At 51.3% G+C, this 20,434-nt stretch overlaps 1 protein-coding gene across 3 annotated transcripts in view; it reads left to right on the top strand.

Moving 5' to 3' along the window:
- The first annotated feature begins 14,210 nt into the window (after nucleotides 1-14,210).
- The window catches only part of TRAF3IP3 (TRAF3 interacting protein 3), a 248,052-nt gene continuing 241,828 nt past the window's right edge, over nucleotides 14,211-20,434 (top strand). The window contains exon 1 of one of the 3 annotated variants that reach the window (XM_069633284.1): nucleotides 14,211-14,600. The gene's annotated coding sequence lies outside the window, so the exon portion shown is untranslated. Of the gene's footprint in view, nucleotides 14,601-14,659; nucleotides 14,678-20,434 lie in introns of those variants that run through there. The other 2 variants (XM_069633286.1, XM_069633282.1) reach the window with 2 other exon arrangements.

Consider the following 20,434-nt stretch of genomic DNA (forward strand, 5'->3'; position numbering starts at 1 on the left):
ACAATACAAAGGCTACCTTGGTCTGGTCATTAGGGAAGGCCCCAGGTCTGCACAGGAAATGCAAACGACACTGATTCATGAATACGGCGAATCGTTTGGCGTCCCCAGCAAAGCGTTCGGGTGGGGCCAGCAGCATGTTTCCAGGTAGATTTATCTGCACCGGGTTACTGGAAAGCACAGGAGTGGGGTTCCCTCCGGAACCGGGTAAAGGGGTTTGTCCAGCTTGACCTTGCAAAAGCTGTCTAGCCAGGTCATCAGCTCTTTCCTTTGTTACAATCACTTCCCTCCTGAGAGCATTAGTTTCTTGACAAGCGGTGTGTACTTCGGCCCGTAATTCCCCCAGTAGTTGGGCCAACTGGTCAGTCTCGGAAGTTTCCATAGCGCCTGGGTGGGAATTTGTAGGAAGGCTTCGCGTTCGGTAACGCTCACCTGGCTCCCACGGAGGTGCTGGTCTGGTCTGGGTTGCTGTGGCCTCTTCAAGCGTGATGCGCAGAATTCGGACCACCGATTGAACACGACCCCCAAATCTTGCTTGTCGGGCCCGTAGGATTATCCTTCTGCAGATGAGAAAGGGGATTAACTGTCTGCCGAATAGTGTGCTTGCTGCCCCCTTCCCACCTTCGTTCTTCTCTGATTCCTCCAATACCCCCGGTTTAAGCTCACCTTATGGTTTGGAAGGATGAACTCTCCATCCTGCTTCTGGTGCAAGGGCGCGCGTTCGTCCAGTTACTTCACTGGTTTTCAGAATGGCGCTGGCACATCCACTTGACTTTTCTGAGTAATACGCTGTAAGTATGAAGATGCAAAAGTTCAAGTGAGCCTCCTTTTATGTTGTCTTTTTCTGTCCTTTATTTCAGGTGCAGAACAAAGGCGATGCGTTGAGGGGTTAAATTGCCGGTGGTAAAATCAGGTGAGTTAGTGATGAGGGCGACCCCTCTAAATGTCTTTATAATTCCCCAGTAATGTCTTTTGTCCTTTCCCCTTAGGGGCAGGGGTACGGTACCTGCCAAAGATGCGGCGCTGACCCGAGATGTGGAATGGTTCACCAAGAAAAGCCGGTAAGTAATATGGCTGAAAATTCGACTTTCCTCTTGTGTTCCCTTGCTCACCTTTTGTCTCTTCTTCTCTCCCCTAGGTGCAGAGATGTGGCGACCGGTGCTGAGAGCCGCGATGGAGCCGGGCGGTGTCTCGGGAACAGGTGAGTGAAGCACGGCGCTGCAGCGAGCAAAGCGGTGCTTTTAAATGGAAGTCTTCCTTCAGGAATGATGGCGTGAAGATTCTGGATGCAGGTAAGAAGGTTGAATAAGTTCTTGGTTTTCACCTTTCTCTTCTCTTATTCCCTTACAGGTGTTCCAGGTTCGAGGCGGGCGTGGCTGGAGTCCAGGTGCAGACACGGTGAGCGTTCAGCTGCTGGGATGCAGAACAACACGAAGCACGTGTGGCTGTCCGGGCGTGGCTTAAAAAGCTTTGGAAGAAGTTCCAGGTGAGTATTCTTCCACAGCCCCACCCAAGTAACAAAATAGTTCCATCAGAAAAATAGTTCCTCCTAAGCCTCATTTGGCTTGGTTCTTCATGCAGCATGGTCTGCATCAGGTGAGTGTGCAGCATGGTGTGCTTCAGGTAAGTGCACCAAACACTTCCCCTTATGAGCCTGGCGCTTATGGCGCCAGGACTGGTGTCCAACATGAGCCTGGCGCCAACGGCGCCAGGACAGAGTCCAAAGAGCCCCTATAAAGGGCCGCTGGGCTTTTACCCGGGGGCGTGATGCCTGCTCCCGGGGGTGCTGGGCCTGGCCTGGTGCTCCGGGGGTAGGCATCATCACATCACGGATGTTCAGGAGAGCAGTTTCTGTGTTTCTGGCAGCTCTGAAGCCAGACAAACAACAGATTCAAGAGTGAAGATTAAGCTGGGAGATGGCTAGTTTTTCCAGGGGTTTGCCCATGAAAGAAGTGATGGAGATTGGATGATAGTTAGCAGGGGTGTCACAATCCTATTCATCTGCCACCCAGCACCCCTACATGCACACATTCAGAGACTCACTTGCAAAGTTAAAACCTGCAAACTGCCTCTACATTAATTTACTTGTTTTAACACTGCAGTTTTGGACCAATCTAATTGCATGTTGCATTCCGGCTTGTGGGTTAAACCAGCAGATGCATTCTGGGACATGTATGCCGTCCAAAAGGCAGAGGGCTGGAGGAGGCATATTAAATACATTTGTTTGCAACAAGTTACTAAAAGCTGCAGAGGACCTGATTGCATTCACCTGTTCCAAGCTACTGCAGGCTAGGCTGCAGAGAGCTGGAGAGCCCTTAATTAGAAACCACTGCTGTAGGCTCCTGAAGCCAGGGCTGGGATTAATTGAACACAGCTGCCAGAGTCTGCAATCAGCTCCACCCTGCTGGCCTGCTGGCTGGGAGGGTCTTTATAAGCTCACTTTGAACAGAAGCAGTAGTTAGTCAACTGCTTCCACTGGGAGTTTGTTCTTGTGCTCCTTTTACCAGTTTTTGACCTTTCCCGGAAATCCTCTTTTGGCTTTTGAATCCTGTTGCTGTTGATGCTTGAAGCTCCCTCTCCAGTCTGCTGCTGCCTTCCACCCTGCTCCTCTGGGCTCCCGCCTGACAGCTCTGCCGCACTCCTCTGCCTTTTGCCTGCTCCTCTGGGCACCCGCCTGACGGCTCTGCCGCACTACGCTGCCTTCGGACCTGCTCCTCGGGGCTCCCGCCTGACGGCTCAGCCGCACTCCTCTGCCTTTTGTCCTGCTCTTCTGGGCGCCCACCTGAAGGCTCTGCCACACTCCGTTGCCTTCCGCGCTGCTCCTCTGAGCTTCCCGCCTGGCAGTCCTGCCGCACTCCGCAGCCTTCCGCCCTGCTCCTCTGGGCTCCCCGCCTGGCAGCACTGCCTCACTCCATTGCCTTCCTCCCTGCTCCTCTGGGCTTCCCGCCTAGCGACCCTGCCGCACTCCGTATCCTTCCGCCCTGCTCCTCTGGGCCTCCCACCTGGCAATCCTGCCGCACTCTCATGCCTTCTGCCCTGCTCCTCTGGGCTTCGCTGCCTGACAGTCCTGTCGCACTCTGCTGCCTTCTGCCCTGCTCCTCGGGATTCCCCTGCCTGGCAGTCCTGCCACACTCCTCTGCCTTCTGCCCTGTTCCTCTGGGCTCCTTGCCTTGCAACCTGCCCGTTCTAGCTTCTGATATCTTTCTGTCTAGCTTTTCTCTCTTCCTTGTTCAAACTCAGTCTGTTGAAGGTTTCCTGTTTGTTTCTCACCTACAATATTTCCCGACTTCAGTCCTTAGTTCTAGTGTCTGTATCCTATCCTGTCTTGTACCTGGTTATTTCTTTCAACGCTGCTTTCTACTTGTATTACATCTTGGTCCACTGTGGTGCCTCCACTTGAATCCATTTTACAGTGTCACCCTGTGTTGGTCTCTGTTCATATCAGATAAGGGAAAGACTTCTGTTGCCTTCGCCTAGTCCGTTGAAGTCGTACCTGCCTCAGTATATGGTCTTCAGTTTTACCCTTGCACTGAGTACAACAGTTTCCTCGGCACGCCTAAGTCATGACGCTGTTGTATGACTGTTGTTAAGAGTAATCTGCTGGTACATATCTCCTGCAGTTCCTGTGAATACCTGTTTCAACTAACAGCTTGGTAGGTACCCATTTTCGGTTCTATGCTAGCACTGCCTCTGGAATCTCCCCTAATCTACGTGCATACCATGAAAGATAGCTTCTACCCTGTGCTCTCCGCCTAGACTTGTGAAAAGGGGAGGAAGGGTCGGCAGCTGGTTTCTTAAGAAGAGAGTGCACAAGGTAGTGCTTCAGGGGGGCGGGGAAGACTCCAGTGGTGAAAGAGTGGTTGCAGAAATCAGTCAGACCAGGAGCCAGGGTGTCAATGTGGTCCTTGATGGTTTTTGAGGAGCAGGGGTGAACCTGTTTTTAAGAAGACAGACGTTTTCTTTGCCTCCCTTTTAGTGCCAAGCATCCAGGCTGCAGCCAATGCTAAATGGTTGCAGATAGTGCAATGGGAAATTATCCAGTTGGCGAATGACACAGAGCAACGTCTGAATTCAATGAAAAAATAGCTGCGAGCAACACGACTGATGACCCTGCAGAATAGGCACCTCTTGGACTTATTGCCAGCCCCGGAAGGGGCCATGTTAAAGAAGATCGGGTTGTCATGTTGCACGTATAACCCCCCAAATGAGGCAGATAATGGGTCCTTGTCACACATAATAGGGGCCTTACACAAGTTGAAGGCTGGCATAGAGACAGAAGCAGGTGATGTCTGGTTCAACGTCATGTTCTCCTGAGCCCCAACTTGAATGTCACGTGTGCACGTGTGCAGGGTGTTGGTGCCCAAAGAAGATAATAGAAGAAAGGAACCTGCTGGATTAGTTAATAAAGGATTACCTCAATGGGGGGGTGGGTGGTGTTGGGTTGCATGTAGAGCTCCCATTCCTGCCCAAACAAATCAGGCTCAAAAGCATCTATCTGCACACGAGAAAGTAAAGGTGCGTGGCTGCAAGGGGTGCAGAGCGTAAGTGGAAATAATGAATGCATTTGTTTTATAGTACTTATAGAGACTTAGGTAGGCCCAGGTACAGGGCACGGTGATATTGTGTAGCAGTAGTGAAATATGATGTGAAACTACGATGATTATGCAGACACGACCTGGGTGCGGGAAAATACTGAAGCATCGCCATATTGGAAGTGATGCCTAGCATTATGATTTGCATTGTGATTTGTGTATGTTTAAGTTATCTTTATGAAACAGTATTATTTTCATTATTTATTTTCATGTCTTTTTATTTAACACACCAAAACTTTGTCTTTATTTATATTACTTTTTAGTTACATATTCCACATCCCTTGGAAGGTTAACTGTCATATTCTTGCTTACGTATTCTAGTGGCTGCTTTGGGGCATGGACTAAATGCATCCGCTCAACATCATGGTCTTTTCCTATTCGTAACTTGCCAGCCACTGCCTAGTGCACACCAAATGGCTCCTCAATGTGACTTGGCACCTTGATTAGGAAATCAGGGTTCATTGTGTCACCATGCAGACAGCAGTCCATGACAAATCAATGCAGTGATGTGGGTGCAGCAATGATGGGTGCGCTGCACAAGTCACCACCCTGTTGGTTAATGACATCTATGTGGTGCTTGTCTATGTAGCAGCAAATACGCCTGTTTTTGTATGATTTGTCCTAGGTTCATACAACAACACACTGGAACGTTTTGTGTATGTGGCTCTGACGAGTATGCCATACTGTACCTCACTTAAACACATAAAGCAATCAAAGAGGTAGCCTCAAATTGTACATCCACTAGGCCAAACGCCCTTTCTACGCTGCCACACCATAATTTTCCCTAGCTGAAGGCTAGCACTAATAAGGGATGCTAATCCCAGCTCTGTTAGATAAAGCACAGACCTGCTATTTTTTACAGACATATCCCTGGAGGCCTACATAATGGTGAGGAGGTAGTGGCTGAGGAACTTTGGACCCTTGCATTAGAAGCCAGTTATGTTTTAAATGCTTGTGAGGAATTCGACCATCCACACTGTGGGTGTGCGCTCGCATGGGCTTTTTTGATATGTTTAATTAAATAGAAAGATGGTAGACTAACCTCAGGAAAATGTGTGGGGCTCATCCATACATATTTTCCTATGCTCACACCATGACAAACGCATAGACCTGTGTACTCTGGGTGGACACAGCCTACAGGCACCGTCCGCCCTGTCACATTTAGTTGGAATGTGACAGCCAGGAGTGCACCATGTCATCTCCAGGAAAGGGGAGGACCAAGCTTCCCCCTGCCAAGGCCAGCCTGATTAACTAATAAAGGCCCCATGGATCCGCCCTGCTCTTTTGTCGAGCCCTGCAGGTGGCGTCTGCGATTAACAAACCAATTAGAGGGTTCTTCAAACAGGGCCACATGGAGCCTGGTTGCAGAGATTAACAAAGGAAACAGGAAACCCCAACAACCTTTCATATGTAACTGTGTCAAGCTAAAGCCCGATACCGTCCTCAGTATCAATGACAGTGAGCTGTCATGTCTGGGGCTGCTTTTTTACAGTAGGCTACCCCGGTAGGGGGACCCCATTCATAAGGTACGAGAACGTGGTTTGCAGGAGGCAGAGAGTCTGGTCTCGCCGCAGCTTCAAGGGAGACCTGCCACTTTAATCAGGAACCACTTAAGAGATCCATTAACCAGAGAAACTCTTTGATCAACAACAGGGAGGAAGATGGGTGGGACTTAGTATCACAAGTTTTCACCCCATTACCTTTCCTTTTGCAGCACTCTGGTTATGACCTCATGAATACTGGAGATTGTTGGTAGGGACCCAAGGATTGGTTCAATAAGGTAGGCTTAGCCTACACCAATCTCTGTGGCCCACTTGGCTTTAAAAGAGGGCCAAGCCCCTCTTTTGGCAGATCATCTGAAGGCTTCACAAGAAGCAGAAAGAAGAACTCATCCATGGACCCTGGTTGAACGTACAGTCTGCCTTACATCTTCCGCCAGTGAACGAAGGCCAGAATGTCCAAAGAGGGAAGTAAGATCCCTCTCCTAAAGATCTCTCAGGAAACAGAGGAAGATACAGAACTCAGAGGACCATGTAGCTGCTCCAGAACCGGTACCGAGGCAGCATACAGCGTGACCTGCTAGGCTCTGCAGCAAGATTCCTGGATAGGAAGTGCCAGAAGGTATCTGAACCTACAATCGAGGACAAGGCAGCTGTCTGCAACACACTCCACAGCTTTCGGCCAATCGACCTTAAAGGGCGATACGAGCCCATTGAAGAAGCTCGGAGAAGTGCCTCGACAAGCATTTATCGATGTCCGCCTTAAAGGACATTTTCGAGTCAGTCGAGTTCCTGGAGCAGCAACCGGCTGCAATGCTGCGTTGTCAAGCCACACTCGCTTAAAGACATTCGAGACGTCTCAAGCAGTGCTTCAGAAACGCTGATCAGCACTGAGGCGATTCCTGACCTTGAGCCGCCGTGTAGGACATCCTGCAGCCCTTGGTCTAGCTTTGCTCGCCGAACCGTCTTGCCGTCTGATACCCGCAGCTGACTACCATCTTGAATTCTGTCCCAGAAACCTGCAAAGCACCCTGAAACTGAATTGATCCTGTCAAGCAACAAGAACCCCTACATCACAAGGTACATTGTGGTTCTGTCCCTCTAGTCCTTCCCAGAAGGCCCCTAGAGCCATTTTAAGACTCATTGATTCCTTGGTGCTGAGGCCAAGTAACCTTAAATTGTTATGATTATTAACCATACCGACTCCCCTCCTGTCAGTATTCAGAGTGCATCCCTTTTCCTTCTTTGAAACTGTCTGTCCTCTGGATTCCTTTACAAGGTGGGTTGTACTTCGTAGTGTTGCTAGAACTGTCTGTTGTGATATAAATAAAGTCGATATTTTTGATACAACCTTGACTGGACAGTGCCTTTTATCATTGGGTAATCATTGTATTTTTGCTGTGTTGCAACTAACAAACGATCCCACAACCTTTTGCGGAGGTAAGCCTGCTGGTCCGTTCATGTTTCCAAAATTGGACAAGGAGGTTTATAATTTGCTTATGTTTTCAATCTCTTTGGATCCCTTCTGGTGTACTAGAGGTATGGGGCTGATTGATGGTTTAGAAACTGATATTCACCCCAGGACTACTGGTGACCTGGAAGTTGTTTCGTCACAATGCTTCATCAGGTTAATACTGGCCAGGGTAAAGTTTGTAAGAAGTACAATCCTTTCTGTGTAGCCTTTCTGTACATTGTTTATTGTGTGTGTATTGTAGGGTATCCTTTCATGTCTATAGTTTTAATTTCCTAAAGATGTTTCTGTATTGGGGGCTGGGCATGCTGACACTGAAACCCAGCCCCTCCTCACCTAAAGTTCTCCAGAAGAGCACTCGTACGTCATTTGAGTGGCTGATGTTGCAGCCATTTTATACACACATCCAAAAACTTAAGCTGTCCGAATGAGTATGTATGGTATATGGTTACAAACATTGTAATGTTAGGGCGAGTGTTGTGAACAGTGATGTGGGCACCAAGCCTTGTGTCTGTTATTTATTTAGAGATTCACAAATACCATCCTTTTATCGCAGACTTCTTTATCAAATATAGAGATCTCTGATCACTGTTACAGTCCTGAAATGCTCTGTGATTTAATGCAAAGCATACAGGAATCCTCACTGGTGCTATTTGTCCTCTTTCCCACTCTCATAGAGGTATTTTGTAAGAGTACAAAAAGAGTGTACCAGACTGTCCATCTTGGAACAATAACCTTCTATCAGAACATAATTCATATGGTTGGTCTAATATTGACCCTTGCGAAATACAAGTGGGGTGGTACGAACAGAACATCTGCAACACAGGGCCAGTGGGCCCTTAGACCCCGGCAGGCTGGTCACACCGCAGTGTGCCAGTACAGACAGTTTGAAACTGCCTTCAAGCAAGGCCTTCCCTAAGAGCAGGTGACTGAAGAACCATTTACTTGGGCAACAACAGCTGTGTTTTCACATTCGATTTCTTCTTATAGAGCAATCAGTTACTGATATTGAGGAGGGGTTTTGTTGCACGATACAGAGGCTTAGTTTGGGAGTGACATGTGCCAGAGGGGGGAGGGCGGGGGCATTCTAGTGTTTCACCCTGGTCACCAAGTTGTCTAGAAACGGCCCTGATGTGAGCAGAGGGCTGTCGAGCCGCAGCCCGAGGAGTACGCCGCGCACGCAGGCCTCGCTGCAATAACACGCGGGAGCCAGGTATGCACATAACCTTCCTTTATTCTACTATGGCGGCAACTGCCGAACTCCCTTCCCGTCCCTCCCCTTCCCCTGACGTCACGTCCTGGACGTCACTACGTTACGGCCGCAACGGCGGCCGGCCCCAACACAACGATGCGGGTGGGCTGACATCTCCCCCCTTTTTAACATGCGAGATGCTCCTGTCTCCTTACCCCATTTCTTCTATAAGGCGGAGCGGCTTGATGCGGCTCCTCTGAGGACGTCTCGCCCCGCACGGTGTCGCACAGTCTCTGACAGGGGTTGCGCTGTCCCTTTCGGTCTCCGACTCCTCGGCGTCTCCTTGGTAGGGTTCCTCTGACGGACCACCCTCGTCACTATCTTTGTCCCATTCCCACCACTCTCCGTGGTGGGGCCTTACCCGCTTAAACTGTGAGCTATTTCGGGTTATGGACGTGCAGTCACTTCTTTGTGCTGTGACCATTGTTCCTTTCTTATGAGTGATGACGAGAGGGGTGGGTGCGAAGGTTGCTTTTTCTTTTCTGTGTTTGGGTTGTCTGACCCATACTTCGTCACCTGGGTGCATGAGGTTTTCTCGCGCCCTTCTCTTTCTGTCCGTTGCTTCCTTCATTTGCGCTTTGTTCCTTTCGTCATTGACTCTTGCTTCTCGTTCAAGGCTTGTCGCGCCCTTGGGTCTTGGGTCCTCGGGTAGCCTTGTGGTGATCGGCCTCCGGAATAGCAGGTCTGCCGGGCATATGCCTGTGGTGCTGTGTGGCGTGTGACGGTACTCCCTGAGCAGTTGATTGAGGGCCTGCTCGAAGGGTTTGTTTTGGATGTGGGCGATCTGTAGTGTTCTCTTGACGTTGGTCATGAATCTTTCGACCATGCCATTTGCCTGAGGCCATCGGGGTGTTATCCTTTGATGTTGGAATCCCATGTATCGTGCAAACTTTTGAAACTCGTGACTTATGAAGGTGGGACCGTTGTCTGACTTTATGATTTTGGGGATCCCGTACGCTGACAGCATCCGGTCGAAGGCGGGAATAACGCTCGATGTTGCACTGCTTTCCACGATCTGGGCATCGGGGTATCTCGAATGTTCATCCATGAGTACCACGACGTGCGTGCCATCATTCAATGGTCCGAACAGGTCCACTGCTAGCTCCTCCCATACTTTAGTGGGAAGCAGTGACATTTGTAACGGATTCGGGTGTGGCGGCGGAGCTACCTGTGCGCAGATGTGGCATCCCCGTACAATGGTTTCTACTAGGCTGCGAAGTTGTGGGAACCACACCATCTGCCGGAGAAGTCGTTTCGTGGCCACTACCCCGCAATGTCCTTCATGGGCCAGGTGTATCGTCCTCTTCCGGAGTGTCCTTGGAATGACGACTTTGCATCCTTTTAGTAGTACCATGTCCTCCACCACTGTCAATTCGTCACGGACTAGATGTAGCCCTTTAACCTCTTCCTTGACTTCGTCCGCTTCCGCCTTCGCTTGCTGCCTCATGAGGGCCCTTTTGTCTGTTAGTAGGCAGTGTCTAACGATGCGTAGCGCAGGATCCGATTCCGACTGAGCTGCTATTTCTGCCCATCCTATGGGCAGCGGTTGTAGGTGGTGAATGACGTAGTTAATGTACGCGTCCGCAATGGAGGGTTGAGACACCGTGGATGTCGCGGGGTGACGGGAAAGATAGTCGGCCGGATTGTCCTCCTTTCCGGGCTGATGTTTTACCGTGAATTGGTAGTCTTGTAGCCTCAGGCCCCATCTGGCTATCCTTGGTGGCATAATGGCTTTAGGGTTTCCGTAGATGGTCAGGAGGGCCTGGTGATCCGTGACTATTGTGAATCTCTTGCCGAAGAGGAACAGGTGAAAGTACTCACAGGCCCATACTACCGCCAAGCTCTCCTTTTCCGCCTGGGAGTATGCCTGTTCTGTGGTTTTTAGACTCCTGCTGGCGTATGCGACTGTGTGGACATTTTGTGGTTCTTCCAGATCTTTTTGTGTCAGGATGGCGCCAAGGCCTACCGGGCTGACGTCTACAATCACCTCGGTGTCTCGTCGGGCATCAAAGTGCGCCATGTCCTCTGCCTGTGAAATGGCGCTCCTGATGGCTTCGAACGCCTCTTGACACTCCTTCGACCATACGAACGGTGTGTCCTTTCGCGTGAGCAGTTGAAGGGGGTTGCTGACTGTGGCATAGTCCTTTAGGTATCTGGAGCAATAGCTAGCTAGGCCCAGGAACGAGCGCAGATCTGTTGTGTTCACGGGGGGGTGGCAGAGTTCAGAGCTTCTACTTTTTCCGGGTCCGGCCTCATGCCCTTCCGTGAGAATATGTGACCGAAGAATCTCAGGGATCCCTTGGAGAATTCAAACTTCGCCTTGTTTAGTGTGAGGCCGGCCTCTCCCATCGCCTGACACACTTTGTGAAGCTCCCTGTCGTGTTCTTCCTGCTTTTTGCCATATACCAGGACGTCATCTGAATAATTCAGACAGTTTGGGATGTGCCGAATTACTTTGTGAATCTCTTCTTGGAAGATTTCAGCCGCTGAAGAGATGCCAAAACTGAGTCTTTTGTATTGAAATAACCCAAGATGGGTAACGAACGTGGTGATATATCTGGATTCGGCTGCGATTTCGATCTGGTGATATCCTTTCATCAGGTCCAGTTTTGAGAAAACCCTTGATCCGTGTAGGAGATGGATCATATCTGTGATCCTGGGCGCCTGGTGTCTCTCTCTCTCGATGGCGGTGTTTGCTCTGCGCATGTCGACGCACAGACGGATGGACCCGTCCGGTGTCTTCTTGGGGACAGGGACGATGGGTGAGACCCAGGGGGTGGGCCCCGATACTGGTTCAATAACGTCCATCTTGATCAGTTTATCAAGTTCTTCTTCCACTTGTCTTTGAATGTTAAATGGAATCCCGCGGTAGTGTTGGGCTACTGGTTTGATGAGCGGGTCTATATGCAGGTGTACTTTCCGGTGTTTTAGTTTTCCTAGGCCGTGGAATAGTTTAGGGAAGGTCTGTTCAATAATCTCCGGTTTGGCGAAGTACTTGTGGGCCATCAGCTGATAGAGAATGTGTACCAGGCCCATTTCCACAGCTGTCCTGAAGCTTAGGATGCAGCCGCTATCGGCTTCCGTTTTGAGGATATGTAGCGGGATTCTCGCGGAGTGGTCTTTGTGGGTGCACCACGCTGTTATTGTGCCTTTGCACGGTAGGGGAGTCGTGGATCCATACGGGTAAATGTCTATCTCGGCCTTCTTAATTTTGGGAGGTGGAGTCAGTGCTTCATAGGTTTGTTCATTAATGATATTCACCGTGGCCCCAGTGTCTATGAGAAACTTCACCGGCGTGTTGTTTACGTTTAACGTGAGTATAGGGCTGTGCTGTGTGGCTGCCGTGTTGGTCTTGACGGCCCACACATAGTCCTTTTTCCTCTGGTCATCCCCTGAGGACGGGGTGTCGCTGCTGGTGGGGGATCGCATTTCTATGTATCGGACGTAACGTCTTCTGTCGGAGCACCGCGTGTCCTCCGACGAGCGTCTGTCGTCCCGGGAATAGTGGCTGGATCTGCTGCTGTCTTCTCTTTTCGTCGGCTTCCGGTCACTCTCTCCTCTGGATCTGGGCGGGCTCTGCCGACTGTATCGGCGCCTCTCTTGTGTTCGGGGTCTGCCCTGTGCGTGCACTGAGGCGTTCTTGCACGTGGCCCTGAAGTGGTCCATGCCGCTGCATGCCGCGCATTGTTGTCCCAGGGCTGGGCACTCCCCGGCGTGCGGGTATTCGTATCCGCACTTGTAGCAGGTGGCCTCTGTGCGCCTCCCTCGCTGGGGTTTGTGTGGAGTTTGTTGACAGATTCCGTGTGTTCTCCTGGCTGTTGTATGGAGACTTTCCCCAGATTGTCCAGTTGCGAATCTACGGCGGCCTCCATGCGAGCCAGTGCTAGGATTTCTTCAAGTGACCTTTGTTTCTGCAGGAGTTGTTTGCGAAAAGGTTGCGAGAGGTATCCCGCGATCACTTGCGATCTGAGGGCTTCTTCGTTTGAATATTTGTTGAATTCACAATGCTTTAGTTTTATGCGCAGGCACATAACGAAATTGTCGATGGATTCGCCCTTTTCTTGCCTGGTCGTGTGGAATAAGTGACGTTCATAGTCGACGTTCGTGTGTGGGGCGAAGTAATCAGATAATTTGGCATGGAGTTCGCCGTATGTTACTGTGTCGACGTTGAGTAGATCTCTGGCTATGTCCCTCACTGCTGGCCCAACTGCCATGAACAGCGTGTTCTTCAACCTTGCGTTATCAGTTAGCCCTATCGCTCCCGTGTAGAATTTGAAGTCCCTGAGCCATATGGTCCATCGGGGTCCCATATTTGAAGTGTCTCTAATTTCGAAGGGGTTTGGCATGTGCATCACCTGCGCTGCTCCTCCTTCCGTGTGAGTGGGCAGATTGTTGCCTTGATTTCCATCTCCACCTCCTGGCGAGGCTTCTGCGGTGCTTGCCCCTCCCGTGGATGAAGCGGGCGTGCTTGCAGTATCCGACATCTTGAACAACTTTTCACTGACCGACGTTCCTCTGACGGTGAGCTTGTCCCCGCGCTCCTGCGTTGGGGCTGTGCCTGCCCGTGTGGTGTGCCCCTCCCAATGTCGCCTTGGGGCCTGTTCCTTTCTGGGGGCGGGCGATTGTACTGTTCAGGTGTCACGCCGGGAGGTATGTAGAGGAGCGGGCGCTCGTTCCCCGCGCCCCTCCCTTCCTTTGTAGTCCGGCGGCTTGTGGGCTGCGCCGTGATGCGTGTGCTGACCTGCAGCTCACGACGTGGTCCGGAGCTGCAGTCGGACGCCGGTGGCTCCCAGCTGTCGAGCGTTGTGGAGGTGCGCCGACGCGCTGAACCGCACGATTGCGGACCTCAACACGGCACTAGTGGGCCGTACTTCCTCGTCGCCATTGTCGAGCCACAGCCCAAGGAGTACGCCGCGCGCGCAGGCCTCGCTGCAATAACACGCGGGAGCCAGGTATGCACATAACCTTCCTTTATTCTACTATGGCGGCAACTGCCGAACTCCCTTCCCGTCCCTCCCCTTCCCCTGACGTCACGTCCTGGACGTCACTACATTACGGCCGCAACGGCGGCCGGCCCCAACACAACGATGCGGGCGGGCTGACAAGGGATTCTAGTTACATAGCCTTGCCATGTAACTTGCTCATACGAGATGCCTGGAAAGTAACATGGGGCACCCAGAAGGCGATAATGTCTTATTGTATTATTTATTTATTTGTACCCGTTATACAAGCAGTGTTTTGGGGGAAAAATATGCAGCAACGGCAACTGCAGGACTCGCACAATGCTGTCATCTCACCCTTCTGTCGCACAGGCAGCGAGCACGAGCAGGAGAGGAACAAGGGTTAAACTTTGTGGCTTTGCTAATTTCCTGTTTCAGAAACGCAGAAAGCAGAGAAGAAAAAAAGCCAGCAACGGAGCCGTTAAAAATAAAGCTGCTGCCGGCAATGTGCGCGCCCTCGATTAGCCGGCTCTGGGCCCTCCTGGCCCTGTGAGATAGCGCGGAAGCGCCCGGTTACAGACCAGGGCAGGCCCGAAGTGTGTCAACAGCAACAGGTGCCATCTTCAGTCCTGTGCGCGCCCTAAGCGGTGAGCACCGGCACCGGGGGCCCACCTTCAGCCATCACACGTGGGCACCCGGCATGGGACCCCAGTGAGATAGTCTATAGCGCACTGAGCGGACCCAGCCGTCTCCACGCAGCGCTAGACGTACAGTGGGCATCGGGAAGTAGGCGCAAGAGGTCACCGCTGCATGAGGCGTCGCCCGGCTGCACACACCCCAGAGATAGCGGTAAGGCTGCGGCTCCCCATTGTGACGGCAGCGAGTCTGTTGCACAGCACTACACAAGACGCCTATCTTTAATTCGGGTGCGTCAACAACCCTTCTCACCATTTACACTTTGTTTTGCACCATGTGGTACTTAAGTGCTCGCTCTCGCACACTCACAATTCCCGCTTATGTCCTTACCAAAGCGGGGTACAAAACTCTGCATGTGTCCTGTACCGCCCAGTGTTCCACAACCCTCCTTCCATTTCTAGCGCTGATTGTACCTGTGCGGGGACGGCGTCAGGGCCTTTCAACATGTTCGGGTAAATGGGCCCGAGACTCATGGGGCACCGACCTGCTGCCCCCATGTTGTCAGTTTTATGGCACAGCAGCATATTCTTTAAATAAGGACCTTAAACGCACGCTTTGCAGTTGCACGTTACAGGATGCCTTTGCCGGCGCCCTCGGCACGTGCCCTGGGCTTCTCGCATTATCCAGCAACTTGCTCATCTAGTTGCCTTTACTACTTCGTCTGCATAATCGCTCCTTGTCAGCAAGGTGCTAAATAGCTCCTTCCGTGAACATAGTGTTTAAAACCCCCTCCCCAAGCCCCCTTGCCCCCCAAGCTGCCTGTCCAAGGATTACTAGCAGCTTTTAACACCTCGCCTGCTTTCCTCTGCCTCCATTATAACGCATGCACACCGAGGGGCCTCAGACTGTTTGTCACGGCTGAAGGCAGGGGGCCCCCAAATCTCATGTTGAAATTGTCCCCGACGAACCCAGGGACATCTTCCTCCTGTAATGTTATTGTGGACTGCAAGTTATGCAGACAGAGGCGTTTCCTTCATTGTTCTTTATCCCTGGCCTGCGTGTTTATGCTGCATGCTTACCCTGCATTGTTAAGATGATTGTGTATACTGCATCCCTTTCCTGCATGCTTATCCTGCATCCTTATGCCTCCTGATTATCTTGCATCTTTGTACTACATGCTGATCCTGCATTCTTATGCTGCCTGTGTATCCTGCATCCTTATGCTGCATGCATATCCTGCATCCTTAGGGTGCATGTGTATCATGCATCCATATGCTGCATGCTTGTCCCGATTCAGTATGCTGCATGCTTATGCAGAATCTTATGCTGCATGCATATCCGGCTTCCTTAAGCCTCATGCTTATCCTGTATCCTTATACTGCGTGGTTATCCTGCATGCTTATTCTGCATCCATCTACTGCATGCTCAACCTACATCCTTATGCTCCATTTATATCTTGCTTTCTTAGGCTCTCTTATCCTGCATGTATATGCTGCATGCTTATCCTACTTTCTAAGGTGCATGCTTATCCTGTATCCTTATGTCTCATACTTATCCAGAATCATTGAGCCACATTCTTATCCTGCATCCTTATGCTGCACACTTATCGTTCATCCTTTCGCCACACACTTATCCTGAATTCGTATTCTGCATGCTTACTATTCTTACTATGCTTTCTTATGCTTCATACTTATCCAGAATCCTTATGCCGCATTCTTATCCTGCATCCTTACGCTGCACACTTATCCTGCATCCTTATCTTTCATCCTTGCGCTGCACACTTATCCTGCATTCTTATGATGTATTCTTATTATGCTTTCTTATGCTTCATGCTTAGCCTGCATCCTTATGCAGATGAGTATCCTGCATGCTTATGCTGCACGTTGATCCTGCATCAGTATGCTGCATCATACGCCTGCATCCTTATGCTGATGAGTGTCCTGCATCTTATGCTGCACACTTATCCTGCATGCTTATCTTTCATCCTTGCGCTGCACACTTATCCTGCATCCTTATGCTGTATGCTTATCATGCTTTCTTATGCTTCATGCATAGCCTGCATCCTTATGTGGATGGGTATCCTGCATGCTTATGCTGCACGTTGATCCTGCATCAGTATGCTGCATCATACGCCTGCATCGTTATGCTGCACACTTATCCTGCACCTTATGCTGCATGCTTATCTTTCATCCTTGCACTGCACACTTATCCTGCATTCTTATGCTGTATGCTTATCATGCTTTCTTATGCTTCATGCTTAGCCTGCATCCTTATGCAGATGATTATCCTGCATGCTTATGCTGCACGTTGATCCTGCATCAGTATGCCGCATCATACGCCTGCATCCTTCTGCTGCACGCTTTTCCGAGGCTAAGATTGACTAATCGGGAATTGCCCCAAGGGCCGACCCAAAAGGCAAGTCTGGACAGGTTGTGTGTGGCCAATGTGACCTCATCGCCATTAGTCCACTGTGCAGCTCGGGGGTTTCACCAATGTTACCCGTGCAAAATGCACTAGCTGACATATTGTGCCCAGTAATGCACAGTGGGGTGTTACTCGAACAGCTTTTCAAGTCAGGAACCGCAATCAGAGTGAAGTGTTTCTGAACAAAACGTTCCACGCATCAATAAATGCAAAACATGCATAGATGCATAATTAACACTAAAAGCATCAGAGAAGATCGATTTTAATTGACGCACTGTATGTGACGTCCCTGCTGCCCAGAGGTGGACCTGGGTACAGGGAATTTGGCAGTCACAGAAAGGGCTGTAGGGCAATTGGGGGAGATTGGAGGGGGAGGGGGATGGAAGGCCAGGCAAACCTTCATCTGGCTCCCAGGGCTAATGGCTGGCTATAGGGAGCCATCTGTGACCTTGCCTGCCCTCCTTGCCAGGTAGATGCAATGTGTCAGGCAAGCCTTCCTCTGGCTCCCAGGGCTAATGGCTGGCTCTAGGGAGCCATCTGTGACCTTGCCTGTCCCCCTTGCCAGGTAGATGCAATGTGTCAGGCAAACCTTCATCTGGCTCCCAGGGCTAATGGCTGGCTCTAGGGAGCCATCTGTGACCTTGCCTGTTCCCCTTGCCAGTTAGATGCAGTGTGTCAGGCACACCTTCATCTGGCTCCCAGGGCTCATGGCTGGCTCTAGGGAGCCATCTGTGACCGTGCCTGTCCCCCTTGCCAGGTAGATGCAATGTGTCAGGCAAACCTTCATCTGGCTCCCAGGGCTAATGGCTGGCTCTAGGGAGCCATCTGTGACCTTGCCTGTCCCCCTTGCCAGGTAGATGCAGTGTGTCAGGCAAGCCTTCGTCTAGCTCATCGGGCTAATGGCTGGCTCTAGGGAGCCATCTGTGACCTCGCCTGTCCTCCTTGCCAGGAAGATGCAATGTGTCAGGCGAACTTTCATCTGGCTCCCGGGGCTATGGACTGGCTCAAGGGGCCATCTGTGACCTCGCCTGTCCTCCTTGCCAGGTAGATGCAATGTGTCAGGCAAACCTTAATATGGCTCCCAGGACCAATGGGCTGCCTCTAGGGGGGTATCTGTGACCATACCTGTCCTCCTTGCCAGGTAAATTAAATGTGTCAGGCAAACCTTCATCTGGCTCCCAGGGCTGACGACTGGCTCGAGGGGTCCATTTGTGACCTTGCCTGTCCTCTTTGCCAGGTTAATGCAATGGGTCAGGAAAACCTTCATCTGGCTCCCAGGGCTAACGGGCTGGCTCTAGGGAGCCATCTGTGATCTTGACTGTCCTACTTGCCAGGTAGATGCAATGTGTCAGCCAAGCCTTCATCTGGCTCCCAGGGCTAATGGCTGGCTCTAGGGAGCCATCTGTGACCTCGCATGTCCTCCTTGCCAGGAAGATGCAATGTGTCAGGCAAACCTTCATCTGGCTCCCAGGGCTAACGTACTGGCTCTGGGGAGCCATCTGTGACCTTGCCTGTACTCCTTGCCAGGTAGATGCAATGTGTCAGGCAAGCCTTCCTCTGGCTCCCAGGGCTAATGGCTGGCTCTAGGGAGCCATCTGTGACCTTGCTTGTCCTCCTTGCCAGAGAGATGCAATGTGTCAGGCAAACCTTCATCTGGCTCCCAGGGCTAATGGCTGGCTCTAGGGAGCAATCTGTGACCTTGCCTGTCCTCCTTGCCAGGTAGATGCAATGTGTCAGGCAAACCTTCATCTGGCTCCAAGGGCTAATGGCTGTCTCTAGGGAGCCATCTGTGACCTTGCCTGTCCTCCTTGTCAGGTAGATGCAATGTGTCAGGCAAACCTTCATCTGGATCCCATGGCTAATGGGCTGGCTCTAGGGAGCCATCTGTGACCTTGCCTGTCCCCCTTGCCAGGTAGATGCAATGTGTCAGGCAAGCCTTCATCTGGCTTCAAGGGCGCTGGCTCTAGGGAGCCATCTGTAACCTTGCCTGTTCCCCTTGCCACGTAGATGTAATGTGTCAGGCAAACCTTCCTCTGGCTCCCAGGGCTAATGGGTGGCTCTAGGGAGCCATCTGTGACCTTGCCTGCCCTCTTGCCAGGTAGATGCAATGTGTCAGGCAAGCCTTCATCTGGCTCCCATGGCTAATGGACTGTCTCTAGGGAGCCATCTGTGATCTTGACTGTCCTCCTTGCCAGGTAAATGCAGTGTGTCAGGCAAACCTTCATCTGGCTCCCAGGGCTAACGTACTGGCTCTAGGGGGCCTTCTGTAACCTTGCCTGTTCTCCTTGCCAGGTAGATGCAATGTGTCAGGCAAACCTTCATCTGGCTCCCAGGGCTAACGTACTGGCTCTAGGGAGCCATCTGTGACCTTGCCTGTCCTGCCTGTCCTCCTTGCCACGTAGATGCAATGTGTCAGGCAAGCCTTCCTCTGGCTCCCAGGGCTAACGGGCTGGCTCTAGGGAGCCATCTGTGACCTCGCATGTCCTCCTTGCCAGGAAGATGCAATGTGTCAGGCAAACCTTCATCTGGCTCCCAGGGCCAATGGGCCAGCTCTAGGGAGCCATCTGTGACCTTGCCAGTCCTCCTTGCCAGAGAGATGCAATGTGTACCGTTTACTCCTGAAGCCACATGTATCAGTAATCTCTCTATAGCGCCAAGATACACCTGGTATCGCCTTGATGCTACATCCCTCTGCCCCCGAGAGTACGAAAGCCAACGGTTCTATACTACCAGGCACGACTCTTGCAATCCATGGCCTCAATTTGCACATCCAAGTACTTATATTCTGTTTTTTAATTGTTTTAATTGAGGTTAACCAAAAATAGAACTAACTGAATATATGTGTTAGTTGAAGATAAGACCAGCACTGGAAGAAGCGCTGCCCCAGTACCACGGGGCATCTGGTTACTCTCCCGGGTTTAAGCCCCGCCATTATTTTCCCATTTCGAGCATAATGGGCTTGAATGGGCAGGGGTTAAGATGCCTGGAGTCAGATAATGGGGGGGTTACTAGGAGACACGTGTTCCCTGTGCCCTCCAGCGCCCCCTACATTTAAGCATAGCCCCAGGGCCAATTCTAAAACGTGAAAACCACGTGCACTTAAGACTGTGCATGCAGCTGCCCTAATGGAAAGTGTGCGTTTGTGGGCATGCGCGGGCTGAGCATAGTTCAACCCTGAGGTTAAACCTGCTTCACGAAGGGACGTGGTCAGGGGTATGCCCCCTCCGAGACACCGTTGCCCCCTGCCAGTTCAGCCCGGGTCGCAGAGCCAGGCACAGGGGGGGTCTTTTCAGACGCTTCAGTGTCCAGAGCAGGAAGGATCCTGCACCGCATGGACTCCTTGCATGGATCGGGTCAACACCCCATCCCTGTGTGCTGGGAGCCATTCCTTATCTGGGCTCCACACTCGGCTGCACAAGGAGGGCTGGGCTGCCCGGCCCTCCTGCTCGCAGCCCAGCCCTCCTCCTCAGCGCAGGACCTTCTTTTTTTTTTTTTTTCCAAACATGTTTTTATTGGTTTTAAACAGGCATGTTGTGCATTCAAGCATATGCATTGTAGGTGCTTCAGTCAGCACTGTCTAGCTTGTAAGTTCCTAAACAAAAAATAACAAGAAAACATAAACA

Source organism: Ambystoma mexicanum, chromosome 13 (assembly GCF_040938575.1).
Source record: "Ambystoma mexicanum isolate Mex_15411 chromosome 13, UKY_AmexF1_1, whole genome shotgun sequence".
NCBI lineage: Eukaryota > Metazoa > Chordata > Amphibia > Caudata > Ambystomatidae > Ambystoma > Ambystoma mexicanum.